This window comes from Felis catus, chromosome X, assembly GCF_018350175.1.
Source record: "Felis catus isolate Fca126 chromosome X, F.catus_Fca126_mat1.0, whole genome shotgun sequence".
Taxonomy (NCBI): Eukaryota; Metazoa; Chordata; class Mammalia; order Carnivora; family Felidae; genus Felis; species Felis catus.
The window spans coordinates 12,986,908-13,004,990 of NC_058386.1; positions in this window are offsets into that span (position 1 = coordinate 12,986,908).

Genomic DNA, 18,083 nt, shown 5'->3' on the forward strand with positions numbered 1-18,083 from the left:
AGGGAGACAAAACAGAAGAGACTCATAAATATGGAGAACAAACTGAGGATTACTGGAGGGGGTGTGGGAGGGGGGATGGGCTAAATGGGTAAGGGACACTAAGGAATCTACTCCTGAAATCATTGTTGCACTATATGCTAATTTGGATGTAAATTTTAAAAAATAAAAAATTAAATTAAAAAATAATAAAATAATAAAATTCATAACAATTATTTTTTAAAAAGAATTAAAATTATTTTTATTTTATTTTTATTTTTCTGAATTTTCCAAAGCAAACATGTATTATTTTTACAATTAAACTCTGAGTAGACATAATAAAAATAATCCTGATACTAATTGGTCTATCAGTGAGCTAATTTTAGAAAAGTAAAGTACTGAGGAATAGAGAAGAAACATGTTTTGATGGTGGGTAGGAAAAGGCTGAAGTAGGGAATACCTGTTTAGCACAACAGACCTAGGTGGGCCAGTGAGAAAGCTCTTTTAGAGAGAAAAATACCTGAAAAGGGTGTCTTAGCTTAAGCTGCCATTAACAAAATACCATAGACTGAGTGGCTTACACAACAGACATTTGTTTTTTCTCACACTTCTAGAAGCTAGAAGGTCCAAGATCACGTTTCCAACAGGGTTCAGTTTCTGGTGGGAGCTCTCTTCCTGGCTGCAATGGGGTGTCATTCTATTGGATCCAACCCCCATCTTATGACCTCACTTAACCTTAATTATTTCCTTAAAAGCTCCATCTCCAAATACAGCCACAAAAGGGTTGGGGCTTCAGCATATGGACATGGGGAGGATACAAACATTCAGTCCATAACAAAGAGGATGGGACATTAAAGAAAAATTTACTTTGGTTCTGACACTCTCAGAACCTTGTACTAAGAAGAAATGTTCAGAGGGAGGGAGGGGAAAATGAATACAAATACTGTCCTTTCATAACATTTGGTGTGACCTTGGGGATGCATGCCTGAAAGAGTGTGGCAGACAAGGCTGTTAGCAGAGAGGGGGTCAAGAAATGAAGAGATCATACTATTAGAAGGATCATTAACATAAATGCAGTCTATCCTCATAATTTGCAGAATCTGTATTTGTGAATTCACCTACTTGCTAAAATTTATGTGTAATCTCAAAATTGATATTGATGGTGCAATAGTAGTCTTCCGTGGACATGTGCAGAGCAGGAAGAAACTCTAGCTGCCCAATGCACACTCTCATCGCTGAGGTCGAACAGGTGACACTGTGTTCTTGTTTCAGCTTTCATACTGTAAACAAGTGTCCTTTTCACGGTCTATTTAGTGCTGTGTTCTCTGCATTTTTGTGCTTTTTGTTGGTGACTTCGCTGTTTAAAATGGCCCAGGAGTCGTGCTGAAATGTTGCCTAGTGTTCCTAAGTGCATGAAGGCTATCCTGTACCTTACGGAGAAAATATACATGTTAGATAAGCTTCTTTCAGGCATGAGTTATAGTGCTGTTGGCTGTGAGTTCAATGCTAATGAATCAATAAGATAGGTTAAATAATGTGTCTTTAAACAGAAACATACATAAAACAAGGTTATGTATTGATCCAGAGGCTCACAACAACCTACACCTGTATTTCCCCTGAGGGGCAGTGGTTCAGTATTCACAAATTAAGTGTTCACTGGTACTTTACAGAAGAGAACTATGATAAATAATGAGAATCAACTGTATTTAAATCACCAAGAAGTATGCCGAAGTAGTGCTGGAAAGAATGACAGGAAGCCTGGAGATACATGTTTTCAAGGAAGTAGAGTGACCCAGGCATCTGGAGATGACCGCAACAAGAAAAGAGTCAAAGGTGGTAAAGTCTGACGGCATAAGATGCAAAGCTGGAGGATTTTAGAAGGAAGAAAGAAATTTCTGAAAGAATCAATGAGGACCAATTAAACATAGGGAATTGTCTAATCTCAGAGATGTGAGACATCAGGGGCAGGTTTATGACAATTTTTCTTTCTTTTTGGTTCCTGACTAGCTCTAAACCATACCACGCCTGTGGGCACCCCTTCCTCCTATCTGTAATAGGAGCTGTGTCTTCCCCTCCGACACAACTACAATAGCAGGTCAATTCTCTTCTAAACCTCCGTGTTGGGAAATAGAAAAGATCAGCTGTGGAGTACGGAAGCATCATTCTGTTTTACAACTCAAAATGTCACAAAATATAATAATTTTCCCTTGCTATTTCTATATAAATATTTCTATTATGCCCATAGAAGACAAAGGTTACCTTTTGAGGGAAATTATTCATGAGGAAAAAAATTAGAATTTTGAACAAGCCATTTAGGTGACCTCTTCAGCATATGGAAGTAGGGCTTCGCTTTCTGTTAGATGACTAATGCGAAAGATGAAAACATAATCAAATTGCAGTAGCACTCCTCAATATAATTTAACCTTACAAGGACCTGGTCAACGTTCTCTTAAAATTAATTTCACCCACTGATTCTCCAGGGAACAAAGAGAAATAGAACTTAAAGATAAGCATGCATATTTATAAACATACTGAAGTTTCTTTATCTTTATGTTTTTTTTCTCCCAACAAACAATTCTAAATTGCTGCTTAAGGCTTCTCAGCTTAAAAAAAAAAAAAAAAAAATCTTTGGAAAAGATGCCTCCTTCTGAAAAACTCAAAGATTGGTGGCCAATCTTGAAGAACTAAAAAAAAAAAAATTAACCAAAAAATGTAAAATCTACTCTGTCTTCATAATTAAGCCAGCCTGAAATAAGTTTTCTTTAGAGTTTTAGCAATTATGAGATTCTTAATTAAAAATTCATCAAAAGTTTAATATCCAATCATAAGTTCAAAAAAATACTCAGACTTGCTTTTCTATACTTATTTTGGGTTTCTCATTTAATTGCTTTAAAAATATTAAAGTGGAAATTAAATAACATTCCAATTTGACAAGGTCCTCCCACCTTCAGGAACAGGAAAAACAATAAATTGTTAGCACTAACCAGAAAGGATTGAATATCTAATTGACCCAAAGTTTAGTGGAACAGCTGAACTAGGGTATAGTGGGGAGAGGTGTTTCATAGGGGTAAAAATGGTCTAATTTATATAAGAATTTTTTAAAGGCATACTTGGAACTACTGATTAAGTTTAAGAAAGAGTAATATAGGGGCGCCTGGGTGGCTCAGTCAGTTGAGCGTCCGACTTCGGCTGAGGTCATGATCTTATGGTTCGTGAGTTCAAGCCCCACGTTGGGCTCTGTGCTGACAGCTCAGAACCTGGAGCCTGCTTCGGATTCTGTGTGTGTGTGTGTGTCTCTCTCTCTCTCTGTTCCTCTCCCACTTGCAATCTGTCTCTTTCTCAAAAATAAATAAAAATTAAAAAAAAAAGTAATATTGCCAAGGGCTGGCACAAGTAGAGGGAAACAGGCATGCTTACACACACAGTTGTCAGCATTATAAACTGGGTCCAACTTTCTGGAAGGAGATTTGGCAAAAGCCATAATAACAGATGTCCTCACTGACCAGGACTTCCACTTCTTGGAATTTATCTTAAGAAAATAAAGGAGGAGTGCCTGGGTGGCTCAGTGGGTTAAGTGTTCAACTCTTGATTTCGGTTCAAGTCATGGTCTCACAGTTGTGAGACTGAGCCCCGCATCAGGCTCTGCACTGAGCATGGAGGCTGCTTGGGACTCTCTCTCTCTCCTTCTCTCTCTCTCTCTCTCTCTCTCTCTCTCTCTCTCTCTCTCTGCCCCTCCCCTGTTCACACTCTATCTCTCTCCAAATAAATAAACTTTAAAAAAATAAAATAAAGGAAAGATGTAATAAAGTATTGCACATTGATTTCTCAGATGCTTCAAGTTAGAGAAAATTGGAAACAATGAAAATGCCTACCAATATTTATTTCAATAAATGGGTCTTTCTTCTCCCACCCTTGTCCCGGCTTCAGTCTATTCTCAACACAGTGGCCAGCATCATCTAATTAAAATGCAATGACTTGATGGTTATGTCACTCCTGTGCTCAAAAGACTCCCATAGTTCCCCTTGCTCAGGGTCAAAGCCAAATATCTATCATGGTCGCATTTTGCATGGTATAGATTTGCCATTTAAAAAGTGGCTCTTCCCTGAACAGGTGTTATGTGCTCCTGGTAACCTGTGGTCTTCACCTAAGACACAGAAGACCCTAGAATCTGAAGCAGCTCCTTTGTGAAGGACACTCCATTGGATATTCGCCTTGACAGACCTCCTTCTACATAATTTTTTTTACATTTTCTCCCATACTGTTTAGATACTGAACAGAAAGCTGTTTTTCCCAATCACCATCAAGTTACTATCATCTGTCACTTGGACTACTGTGAAGCCGCTTACTCCATTTCTTGACAGCCACCCCTGTCCCACCAACCCCTGTCCCCTGTAATCTATTCTCCACACTACATTCGATGTAATCTCTTTTTTTTAAAGTGGTCATAATTTACCCACACTTAAAACTCATGGATGCCTTGCCATTTCTCTACAGATGAAGATCCAAATTCCTGATGGTCAAGGTTCTAGAAGAGTACTATACAATGGAAATATACTATGAGCCATATATGTAATTTTAAATTTTATAGTAGCCATAATTTTTTCAAAAAAGTTCAAAATGATAAAATTAATACTATATTTCATTTTAGCCAATCTATCCCAAATAATTATAATCTCAATATGTAATTAACACTTCAAGTAGATCTTAAATATTCTCACTACAAATAACAATAGTAGTTATGTGAGGTGATGGATGTGCTAACTGACCTCATTGTGGTAATCATTTCACAATATATGTGTGTATGTACAGCTTACACTATGTGACATATCAATTCTGTCTCAATAAAGCTGAAGATACTTTACGTTCAGTTTTTCACACTGTTTGAAGTCTACTACAGCACATCTCAAGTTGGACAAGGCACATTTCAAATGCTCTATAGCCCCATGTGGTTATTAGACAGTGAAGCTCTACAAGGTCAAGACTATGCCCACCCCTTCAGCCTCCTCAGACTATAGACATATTTAACCTTCAGGTGCCCAAAGCTGCCATTCTCTTTTTCCCAGTTCTTTATACATGTTGAGTTTTCATACAACAAATCATCTGAAAGAAGACACATAACCAACTTTTTAAATGGGCAAAAGATCTGAATGACATTTCACCAAAGGAGATAATACAAATGGCCAACAAGCATTTGCAAAATATTCAGCAGCTTTAGTTGTTAGGAACATGTAAACCAAAACCAAAATGAGATACTTGATACCACTTCACACCCACTAGAATGGTTATCATTAAAAAGACCGACAATAACAAGTGTAGGCAAGAACATGAAGAAAACTGGGACTCTCATATATTGCTGGTAGGATTGTAAAATGGTGCATGAATGGCACCCAGTCTCACCAATTCTATATGTTGGCCCATACGGTAGTTAGAATTAGCCCTGCAGGCTTCACCATGGCTTTGATACCTTACTATGTTCTCATACTTATCTGTGTTGTCCTAATGAGGTCATACTAACTTCACCGGAAAGCCCCTGAAATAAATACTGGCTCCAAGTCTTGCCCACTCAGCAGGCACGGTTTCCAGGGTGGTGAGATATTACAGGGAGGTAAGGAAAGCACCAGATTTTAAATCAGCGGCCCTGGGCCTGAGCCCAACTCCACCAATCACTTAGCTGTGTGAACTCACCAAGCTGCTGTACCATTCTAGGAGGCAGCTTCTGCTTCGGCAAAAACAGGTTTAATAACAACTGCCCATTTGAACTTACCAAGCAGCCCTGCACATCAAGAGAGGCAACATATAAGAATGTGCTCTGTAGTTAAAAATGTTCCAGGAGTCCAGAGTTGCTAATCATTGCCTTCCTTGCTATTTTTCTTCTGTACTTTGCCCTACTGTTTCAGCTGGTCCATTGGGATCTGCAAATTATCCCCCAGTTGCTGTAGGACAAGGAACTACCTGATCCCCTTCAATCCAACTGGAGAAATGTACATCGAGTAAAGTCTATATAAAGGGGTACCACCTGGTTAAGTACTTGATACAATTATTCTGAGTGTCTTACATGACCTTTTTCCAACTGCTGATCACATAGTGGCTTGATTTAAAATAAAGTGTGTTGGGGCACCTGGGTGGCTCAGTCGGTGGAGTGTCTGACTTTGGCTCAGGTCATGATCTCACAGTTCGTGAATTCGAGCCTCGCATCGGGCTCTGGGCTGACAGCTCAGAGGCTGGAGCCTGCTTCAGATTCTGTGTCTCCCTCTGTCTGCCCCTCTGTTGCTTGCATTCTGTCTCTCACATTGTCTCAAAAATAAATAAACATTAAACAAAATAATAAATTAAAAAATAAATAAATAAAGTGTGTTATTGCTGAAGTTGGCACAAAATCTGAGGGATGACATTTGTTCTCTTCTTTAAAGTTTTCCTGTATTTTTTTTCAATTTTCCACCAAAAACACATACATTGCTATTTAGGGGAAAGTGTTGTTTAAAAAAGATAAAGAAAAAAGAAAAAACTTTAATGCTGATTCTATTTTAGACCAACTACATATAGCTAAAACTTTCAAAACACTTTGTAAGTAGTAGATTTTGTTAAAAGAACTTTGTGTATATGTGCATGTGTGTGTGTGTGTGTGTGTGTATATATATATATATTTTTTTTTTTTTAAGTTTATTTTGAGAGAGAGAAAGAGAGAGCGCGCACACACATGTGCTGGGGAGGGGCAGAAAGAGAGGGAGAGAAAATCCCAAGCAGGCTGCACACTATCAGCAGTGTGCCCGACACGGGGCTCAGACTTACAAACCGTGAGATCATGACCTGAGCTGAAACCAAGAGTCAGATGCTTAACCAACTGAGCCACCCAGGTACCCCAAGAACTTTGTATATATTAATCACCTCAACAACTCTATGAGGTAGGTATTTTTTTTATTTTATTCCTTTTTATAGATGAGGAAATAGAGACCCAAAGATTAAGCATCTACCCAGCATCACACAACTAGTAAGTAATGGAGCTGGGATTTCAACTATTAAAAAGAAAACCATAGGCCCCAAATGGAGTCACTTAGGCCAAGTCACCAAACCAGGGCTTAATACCTAACCTAATTGCAGTTCCAACCTCCCAGAGAAATGTAGTCTTAACAGATTAGTCAGGAATTTTTTGATCAGCACAAATGAGGTAATCTGTTACATGTGCTCTCTCCATTCTGCGTCCCCACCCCACCCCACCCCACCCCCACCCTCCACCAAGGAAGATGAGGAACTCCATCCAATAAGACCCAATCCCCTTCCCCCTAAGGGAAAGTGACTTTGTCTGGAACAATCCTTTCTTTTCTTTTGCTAACAACTTCCTTGCCCCATCATCATTCCTATAAAAGCCTTCCATTTTGTACAACTCCTTGCAGTCCCCCTCCATCTAGCATCCCTGTTGCTATCTGATTCATGAATAATTTAATTAAGCCAATCAGATCTTCAAATTTACTCAGCTGAATTTTTGTTTTTTAACAGAACCCAAGTACCTCAGTGTCAGAGTTCATGCTTTTAACTTATTTTAACTAGTGACTAGTATTATCATCTACCATGGCTCTGAGGGTCCAATTACATAAGCAGCCTCCCTTGGGGAAAAAATCAGTGGTCTGTTATTCTGTGGGATCCCAAAAGCAAGAACTATGTTATCTGTTTCTGTACCTGTTAGCTTTATGCCATGTAACAAACGAGTCTGAAACTTAAGTACCTAAAAACTACAACCATCAATTTCACTCACAGTTCTGTGCACTGGCATCTGAGCTGGGCTTTCTTTTGCTGGTCTTCTGCTGTGCTTAGCTGAGTCACGTCAGTTAGCTGCTGGTCTGCAAGGCATCTCTGCTTCCACACATTGGCTGTCAGCTGGGACAACAGGAGCCGCTAGGCCACTGGGCCTTCTTCACATGGCAGCAGTGGCAGGGTCCCAAGAGCCTGAAGAGCGGATAAGCCCCAGGAAACAATAGTTTTTCAGGTCTCTACTTGTATTACATTTGCTACTAACCCAAAGCAAAAGCAAATCACATGGCCAAGCCCAGAATCAGTTTGGGAAGAGACTACCCAAAGACATGATACAGAGGGTAAATAACTGGTGACCATTTATGCAATCTACCAAGATCTCCACAACCAAACACAGAACCTAATAAATAGTAGGCACAAAATAAATGTTTATTGAACTGAATACTATTTCTCCTGCATGAAAAAGATCAAGGTAAGACCAACAGTCTCTTCCGTCTCTGCACTAAGGACACCGCATCAAACGGATGGAAGAGTCTGACTGACCCCTCTTCACAGAGGAACACCTCACCGTGGGTGATGGGGCCTATCACTGGACAGTCACCTGCTAACACAAGGTCTTCTCAGCTCTTAGGGTGAGGAGTGTGTTCTTCTCGGTGGCTGCTTCCCAAGCTCTTAGAATGCAGGACTTGCTCCTATCAGTGATTTCCTCAAGCTTCTCAAGGGGACCCCTCCTGCTCCCACAGCCTCTGTGGAGTTCCCTGTGGGACACCTCTATAAACCTGTTCCAATTTGCATCCCTGTTCGCCCTCTAGTGGCTCCTTAAGGTTGTTCAGCCATTTTAAGAAAAGTGTTCAAAACCATTCTACAACTGTACCAAGAAGAAATAGTTGTGTGTGCTTTAGGTCAATCGTTTTCAACAGGGGGTGCTATTTTCGCTTAGGGAACATTCAGCAGTGTCTGTAGAGATTTTTGGTTGTCACAACTGGAAAAAAGGTGCTATCGTCTAACGGATAGAGACCAGGGATGCTGCTAAACATCCTACAATGCACAGGACAGCCCCACCACACAGAATTATCTTGTTCAAAATGCCAGTAGTGCCACGGTTGAGAAACTGCCTTAACATTCAGAGTGAGCCCTCGTCCATCCGAAGGATGCACCCACTGCCCCACTCAGGGTTATTAAGTAACTGGGCGGATCACTCCCTCAGAAGAATCAACCTTTAGGCAACAATCCTAAATACTCTCTGTGCAACTGAAATCTCAGGAACTGTTTCTGTGGCATCCTAGAATTCCACAGGTTAGACAGATAAACTAAGTCCCAAATGGGAACTCAGTTACATGCAAGATGATCTTATTGTCTCTTTCCATTACGTATGCTCAGTCCTGCTGAAGCTGAGAGCAATTTTCTCAGAAAAGAGGAGTGCTTAAAGGTTTTTATTGTAAGCCGGTTAATAGCCTCAGGGAATAAAAATGGCTTCCAACGGAGAACTGCATTGTGGGACTTCTCTGTGAACCATGCAAACCCTTTGATAAAGTGCGCATTAGTTGCAAGGAATAAATGACAGGCATTCAGTTTTAACAAAATGACACTTGCTTCATGGAGGAAGAGGACTTCTTACTGTCAGAAAGAACACCAAGTACGGAGGGAAAGAAAGCTACACCGACATTGATTGCTATGGCAGCTCCATGTACAAAAGCAACAAGAAATGAAAGTCTTGATTCTAGTCACCCATCCTACCATGGAGTTTTAACAGTGCTAATTAGAAGAGAGTAGCTGACATTTCCCTACCATGAAAGATAAACTAAAATATACCCAAGAAACTCACTTCTGAAAACTTCTCAGAAGAATTCAATAGTAAAGGTGCTTTTTATTAACCCTGAACTTTATTCCTTACTTGTTCCCTTTCTTATGATCCTTTATGCTAGTAGCTAGGAACATCCCCCTCATTCAAGAGTGGCACACGGAGAGCAAGAAGGAAGCGAAGGGTCCGTGGGTCCAGCTGTTCAATGCTTTACTTTGAAACCCTTCCTCCACTTCTTCCCAGATTCAGAGGCTTCTGAACACTTTCCTCTCCCTGCCCTCTGTCTCCATCTCCTCTCTTCTTCCTCCTCATCTCCTTAGCCCTGCCATGTCTCCATACCACGCCCGGAATGCCAGTGTTGGGGGGACAGGTGCATCACTCCCTCCAGACCCACCTGGGTTTGCTGTGTGCCACAAAATCAATTTAGAGCCAAAGGCCCTCTACTAAAGGTCATTCTCCTCATGCAAGGCCATCCAGAGAAGAGCTAGCCCCTTGCAGTATGAACCCAGTTTCCTATGTGGACTTCATCCTCCAGCCTCCTCTAAGCCAACTGCTCCCCATGACTGCCTAGATTCCTCTAAGTAAGCTAACAAGTGTGCCCAGGACCGGTCCTTGGCAGAGGAGTTTCTCAAGAGAAGTCTCCCCATTTGGTTCCTGATTGGGATTCTGCCACTACTGGTTCTTATTTCAGAGGCTTCTAACTTCAGAGAAGAAACTTTAAGAAACCATGAGACTGGGTTTTCTATCCATACTGAGAGCCACCCTTGACTGAACTTCATTCATTTCCATTCTGTCACAGTAGAGCCATAATCTCTGTGTCAAGTGGTAGCTATGGAGCGTAAAGGACAGAGACAGCTAACATGCTGGGACAAAAGCGTGGCCCAAATGTACACTGAAAAAAAACATAAGCTTTTAAGTCATAAGGATCTTTATGAAGTGCATGTTCTGTACCAGACACTGCACTGAGAACTTTATACACATTTTCTCGCAGGCTAGCTGTGAGACTTTGGGCAAGGTGGTTAACTTCTCTGTTTCTGTTTCCTTTGCCAGATACAAATAGCTACTTTACAGAGCTATTTTAAGGATTAGTTGAAATAACATGTGGAAAGTTCTTGGCACATGGTAGCTGTCCTAGTCAGCTTGGGCTGCCATAACAAAATACCATAGACTGGATGGCTTAAACAACAGAAATTTACTTTCTCGCAGTTCTGAGGACCGGGAAGACCAAGACCACAGGGCCAGCTGATTCACTTCCTGGTAAGAGCTTTCTCACTTGAGTTACAGATAGTCAACTCCTCAATATGTCCTCACATGGCCTTTCTTCAGCATGTGCACAGGAAAGGAGAGACCTCCTTCTCCAAACACTGTCACATTGGGGGTCAAGGCTTCAACATTGGGGAGACACAAACATTCAGTCCATAATTTAGGCATTATGTGCAGTAGCTATTATTACTATTACAATTATTATTTATATTATATTATTAACAAGACAGGTATCGACACTCAGAAAACAGCTACAATGGCATGGTTTAGTCTAAAACAAAAGAACTCTCGTTCTGACTTGAGCATCCACTGACCTGAATTGACATTGGCAGAAAGTAAAGCGTCGGACTCTTGGTGCCCCTTCTGAGACTCCCACCGCTGAAGCAGCACTGAGCTATCTCACCTTCCTGTGCCTTGAGGCCTCTGGCGAAAACTGGTCTGCCATTACTGGTTGAGCACAAACGATCTGGGCAGGCTGCTAACCATGATCCTCATGACCATCCACAGGGCATCCTCTGTGTCCTACACCACATCGAAAGTGTGACAGTCCTTGGAGCTCCACTCTCTTCTAGTTGTGAGACTTGAAATCTTGGTTGCTCTTCCTGATCCCAAGGATCCACAGCACCCAGGATCAAGATATTCCCCTCTTCAAACTGCTACGCGGATGTCTCTACCTTCTCCTATTCTCTGATGATCCAACCAAGGTATAGGTAGTCTTCAGGGCAGCCTTCGCACCTCCCAGAAAATTCTTCCTTTTCCATCCTGGAAAGGGTGATAAGTATGTTTATTTCTACCCTGAAGAACAGCACCTTCAAGTAAATAAGTCAAAAATAAATTTGTCAGGGGGCACCTGGGTGGCTCAGTCGGTTAAGCATCCGACTTTGGCTCAGGTCATGATCTCGCAGTTCGTGAGTTCAAACCCCGCGTTGGGCTCTGTGCTGACAGCTCAGAGCCTGGAGCCTATTTCAGATTCTGTGTCTCCCTCTCTCTGATCCTCCCCCATTCATGCTCTGTCTCTCTCTGTCTCAAAAATAAATAAACATTAAAAAAAAATTAAAAAAAATAAATTTGTCATTTTCTCCATGACTTTCAAAAAATATTTGCTGATAGATAAGAGGATACAAAATTTCAAGAAATTCAGTTAAAGGGGAACAAACATCCTCATTTTTTTTCATGGAATATGGAATACAGTCTTTCATGGAATATCGACCTCATAGGTTCTTAGAGACCATTTAATCTATACTTCCAGATGAAATGTTAAATTCTCTCTCAGTCAACTACACCTTTTGTCTCATCAAATGCCAGGAAAATATCTGATAAAAAGAACATCAAGCTGGATCTCAAGAGATCTGGGTTCTGAACCAAACTCAGTCTCTAATAGGGGTTTCAGCTTCCTCGTCTCTATCCTTAACATTCTGCAATGCTTCAAGAAACAAGATCCTGGACTCCATAAGTGGTTACAACATCTAAACATTGTCTTCTGTTGTAGAGGGGGCCCCCTTTCCGAATGTCCACTGTACTTCAAAGAGCAGCGAGAACCATCACTAACCATTCACTCCAGCAAACACTGATAACATACCAATACAATTCCTGATGGATTCAAATATTTCAAAAGTCCTTGAGCACCTGTTCATTTGTGTCCTTATACAAGCTTATGATATATGCTCCTTTTATTTAGCACTACATTTTTAGGCATTCATCTTCTGCTCTTGAAACACAGTGAAAAAGGGATAAAATTTCAATATACGTAGACTGAAGCTTGCTTTCTTTGAAGGCAAATATCACCCCCAGCTTTATCACTCAAACATAATATTATAATCTTCAGGCTGAAAAGTAAAAATGAGACACAAAGGTGGAGGCTTTCTCTGTGGTTGAAACATCACTCCTGCATTCAGGTATAACAAAGTAGAACACAGGACCTGGCATAAACCTTACGATACCCCTCATGTGGCACACAAGAATCCAGGAAGCAGATGGTGTGGTACTCCAGGCTCCGCTTTTTCTTATGTGGAAAAGTGGATCAAACTGTGGGCTTCAAAGGAAGTTGCAAAAATAAAACTACATTCACATCAGAAGTATTTATTGATGGGACACCTGGGTGGCTCAGTCGGTGAAGCGTCTGACTTCGGCTCAGGTCATGAACTCACGGTTTGTGAGTTCGAGCCCCACATCAGGCTGTGTGCTGACAGCTCGGAGCCTGGAGCCTGCTTCGGATTCTGTGTCAACTTCTCTCTCTGCCCCTCCCCCACTTGTGCCCTGTCTCTCTCTGTCTCTCAAAAATAAATAAATGTAAAAAAAAAAATTTTTTTTTTTAAAAAGAAGTGTTTATTGGACTAGCCTGTGCCCCCGCCTTGTGCTAGCTCAAACGAAGCAGAAGGGCAAGAAAGTCCCTGTGCCCACCCTCATAGATTGCAGCCTCTGTCCACTCACCACAAGTAGGACTGAGTAAATCTTTTCAGACACCATGAAGGATCCATTTGCACCATGAAAATTTTACTGGTTGTCTTCTGAGGTGAAGGAGGAAGTTACATTGCACAGCACACATGTCTCAAAAAATTTCCTATAAATCTCTCTCCCCAAGTCTCTTCTCTGAGCTGCGCGATTCCCTTTTTCCTCCATCTCAGACACCACCATCCTCTCCACTTATGTGGAACATTTTAGCCTTTTCCTGGCTTCTCACCTTCAGTCTTGAGTATCCCCACCCAAGAGTGAGGTTGTAAGCTTCCTGAAGTCAAGAATTGTGTTTCATACTTCCATAGCACAACAAAAAACACTTTCATTTTTAAAATTTTCCATTCAGGGCACCTGGGTGGCTCAGTCAGTTAGACGTCCAATTCCTGATTTGGGCTCAGATCATGACCTCATGGTTCCTGAGATTAAGCCCCCATGTTGGGCTCTGTACACAGAGCCTACTTAGGATTCTCTCTCTCCCTCTCTCTCTCTCTGCCCCTCCCCTGCTCACACACGTGTACTTGCTCTCTTGCTCTCTCTCAAAATAAATTTAAAAACTTTAAAATATATAAAAAAATTAAAATAAAATAAATAAATAAATCTTTATTCTTTCCCTAGCAGCAGGCTGGGGATAAGCAGTTATGGAGAGCTGGAGATACCCCTCAATGCCTTATCCTCAGTAAAATGACTTTTCCATGCATGAGGAATACTGTTGACTGGGAATACACAAGACTGGAGAAAGAAGCCAGGACAGGAGGAGAAAGGAAAGAAATGAAGAAAGGGGAGTAGCCTGGAGGGATAGGTGGGGTGGGTGGTGACGTTGGGGCTAAAACCAGAGAGTTTAATGGCTGCGAGGAGAGACTTAGCAAGAGATACTACAGAGATTCTTTGAGAGACGTGAGTGTGTTGTACGATATGCATCAGTACCTAGCATAGAGTGCAGGCTTTACATGCAATGAAGGAGTAATGACAGCAGAAGTAATGACAATTGCCCAAGCGTGAATGGTGAGGGCCTCCATAAGGGTGACAGAAGAGAATATTCTGAAATACGATGTCAAAATTTTATGTCTTTTTTAACATGACTGAATAACAATTTGTAAATGTCCCCCACCCTAAAACCACTTTCTCCCCTCCCTCCAAATATCCTTTGCATCGTTCAAGGCTCAGATCAATTTCCATTCCCTCCATGAAGCCTCCTCAAACGTTCTGGCCATCAACTCTTCCCTTCTTTCAACTCACAGATATAATTCGTATTGTTGAGCTGCTGTCTTTGAATCCTGCCATCTATCCAATATGTTATTATGGAAGTAATCCTTAACCACAGCTTTCATCACATCACATCTTTACAAAAAAATTTACTGGCTTCTCTCTGGCAACAGGACTTTTTAAAAATTGAAGGAAATCAGTCCTTTATGACCAGGAAAAATTGATTCTACAGGTGTCAGCTTAGTACCTCTCTTATACAAGCATTTTCCCAGAGCCTGAGTGAATACAGCAATCTGTCATATTCCATTCCTTTCTCATACTATTTCACAATTTAGATCCTGTCCTGCTCATCTACATGCCAAATCAATATAGCTTCTGAAAATCCAGAATCACAATGTACAAAACTTAAGGCAATATACTAATGTATTTCAAAGCCTAGCATGGCCTAACAATCAAAGATTTACTCACTGCATCTTCCACAGAAATATGTAAATGTTATTAAAAGGATTCTAAATACCCCCTTTGGAAGGAATCATTCTAAAACTTTCATTGTTGGACCATTGTAACTGCTATTTAAATATTTCCAATCCAGGGATGCCTGGGTGTTCAGACGGTTAAGTGACAGACTCTGGATTTCAGCTCAGGTCATGATCTCATGGTTTGTGAGATGGAGCCCCGCATGGGGCCCTGTGCTGACATTGTGAAGCCTGCTTGGGAATCTCTCTCTGCCCCCCTCTCTCTCTGCTCCTCCCCTACTCTCTCTCTCTCAAAAAAAAAAAAAAAAAAAAAAAAATCCCAGTCCAGTCACACTCTCCCCACTACATGGTTTTCCTGAAAGTTTATCCTAACTTTGAGAATGTTCAAGAGTCTGGAACCAAAATTTCAACTGATTAAAGCAACGTTTTCATCCCTGGCTGTGCGTCAGAATCCTCAGTGCTCCCTCCAGGCCATTAATTCAGAATCTCCAGAGATGGGCCTGGACATCGGTATCAGATTCTCATGTGTGACCAGTGTTGGGAGCCACTGTATTAGAGGAGTTACCTGCTGCTATCTTAGAAGTGGAGGGGGTGGGGGGTGCATATCTAGGTCTGACAGAGGGAGCTCATAAGCCCTATAAGCACACCAATTCCTGAGAGGGCTGGCAAGAGCCAAAAAGGATGCCAGCTTTGGATAACCTGGGCACCATGCAGAAATGAGGCAGAGCACATCCAAGAGGGGGAGGGCACCCCAGCCACACACACTGCCTCCTTGAGGAACCAGCCATGTTTCTAAAGTGAGCTAGACACACAGAATTGTTCTGATATCAAGAGACTCATGTAGCAGTAAGAAGAATTGGTTAAACTTTCCTACAACACTCTCTTGCTTCTAGAGAAAAATCTATATGATCTGTAATTCTGCAGGGAAGTCCTATGTCCTCTGATCTCATTTAAACCACCATTAAATTACTTCTTCTCAACTGACATTAAAAACAGTAAAGATGGGGACATCCAGCTGGCTCAGTGAGTAGAGCATGTGACTCTTGATCTTGGGGTCATGAGTTTAAGCCCCACATCGGGTGTGGAGTTTACTTTAAAAAGAAAAAAAAAAGCAGTAAAGATGTTGTTGAATGGCTATGTATTGACATTGATTTTTATATCAACCACTCCTGTCTTTGGGGCCAAGCTCCCAGACTAAATTTTCAGGAAGACTCTGGGTAAAGTTCAGTGAACAAATATGACCTCAAATGGTACAAGTGAAACTGTTCATCAGGCTTGCTTTAGCTTGATACCACAGATGACACAGTAAACCGGAGGCCAGTCATGACTCAGCTCTGATAATTAAAATCAATTACAACCTTCAGATAAGATTATCTTTCAATCCTGCTACGGTAAATGCTCTTTTTTACATTTATATCATTTTTACAGCTTCTAGATATTTCCAAAACGTGAATTCAGTTGTTGACAAAGTATTAACAGAGCCTTTACATTCTTGAGGGAAGTGAATCCTCAAATTGACAAATATTACACGGACAAAAAATTATGTTTCCTCCGTTACATAAAATAAAAAGTAACTGTGCAATGTAAGTAAGCTTCCTAGGCTCCATGCCTAAGAGAGAAAAGCAAAACCTGTTGTCCTCCTTGTCCTTAAAATTCAGGGTCACAAGACCCTCAATCTTATTTCTCTCCTGCTCCCCCCAACCACCCAAACCATGTCCCCCACACACCCTCATGCCAGCCTGTCCTCCCCCTCAGCCTGGAGTCCAGCCTGGAGCTGAGCCTGCCTTCTATGTTGTCCCTAGGCTCCAGCCCTCAAATGTAACTCCATCCTCCCAAAATGGTGAATGTTTTTCTTAGGAGATGCGCTTTGGACATCTGACATAGGTGTGAGCCATGCCCCATCAGACCACTCTGTCACCTCTACTCTCTCACTGTGCTCATTCTCTTGCCCACCAGCCTCCCAGCAAATGATATATACAGGTGTGTATGTGTATGTGCATCAGTGTGATAAGTGAAAGAAAATAGAGGATCTTTTCCTCCTCCACCCCTCACAGCCTCCCTATCACCTCTACCCACTCCTAGTTTATGGTTGTGACAAAGAGCTAAAAAGAGCAAGCACATGAGCACAAATGAAACAGGACACCTCACTCCAGTACCATGTATCAACCAACCAGCCATCGATCTTTGAGACCTCAAGATGCAAAGACACATACTTCAAATTCTTACACCCCCAGACACTAGGGTGTCATTTTTCCATTGTATGGAATGTGTAGGGTGGCATATTCATGAAAAGAGTCCCAGAAACCTCAGCATTACAGGTCACACTGTAAGCTTCTAATAGCATCACCTTGAAAGTGAGTGCCAGGATTAGGGGGGGTGGCAGGAAAAGGAAGGATGACTCCAAAGAGAAGGAAGTAAGGTCCTTTCCTAGACTCACAGAACTTGGAAGTTGAAGGTTCTTATTTGAGTTTCGTGGCTTCACAATGACCTCAAATAAGTGGTTATCCAACCTGTGAGTAATGCCTCCTGAAGCTGCCCATTCTATTTTCTGACTGCTAATAACCAGACACATTAAAATAAATCTCAACTGTAAGCTCCACAGAGCACAGATCTTAGCCTGTGTTGGGTTCGTTGATACGGGTACCCAAATAGTGCCTGGCACAGAGCAGTCAGTCATAAAACAGTTGTTAAATGAAAGAGTGCCTCCCAGTGGCTTCCCATGATTCTATTTCTACCCTGGAAAATCCAAAAGAAGAAGGCACCTGGGTGGCTCAGTAGGTTAGGCATCCGGCTCTTCATTTCAGCTCAGGTAGTAATCACTGACAGCATGGAGCCTGCTTGGGATTCTCTCTCTCCCTCTCTCTCGGCCCCTCCCCCTCCCTCAAAAGAAATAAACTTTTTTAAAAAAGAAAAGAAAATCCAAAAGGCAGCTATTTTTCTTTACTGTAACAGCCCAGCAAATATTTTAAGACAACTATCAACTATCATGTTTGCGCCTTCCCAACCCCCACTGCAAATTTTTTATTTTCCAAGTTTAACATCTCTGTTCATTTACAATCATTTCTTATAAGGTAGGAGGCCAATTCCCGCTCCCAACAAGATTTACTAGATGCCTATTGTACGGTCACCACTGGGGAAGGGTGGGGCCCTCAAAGAATTATAAA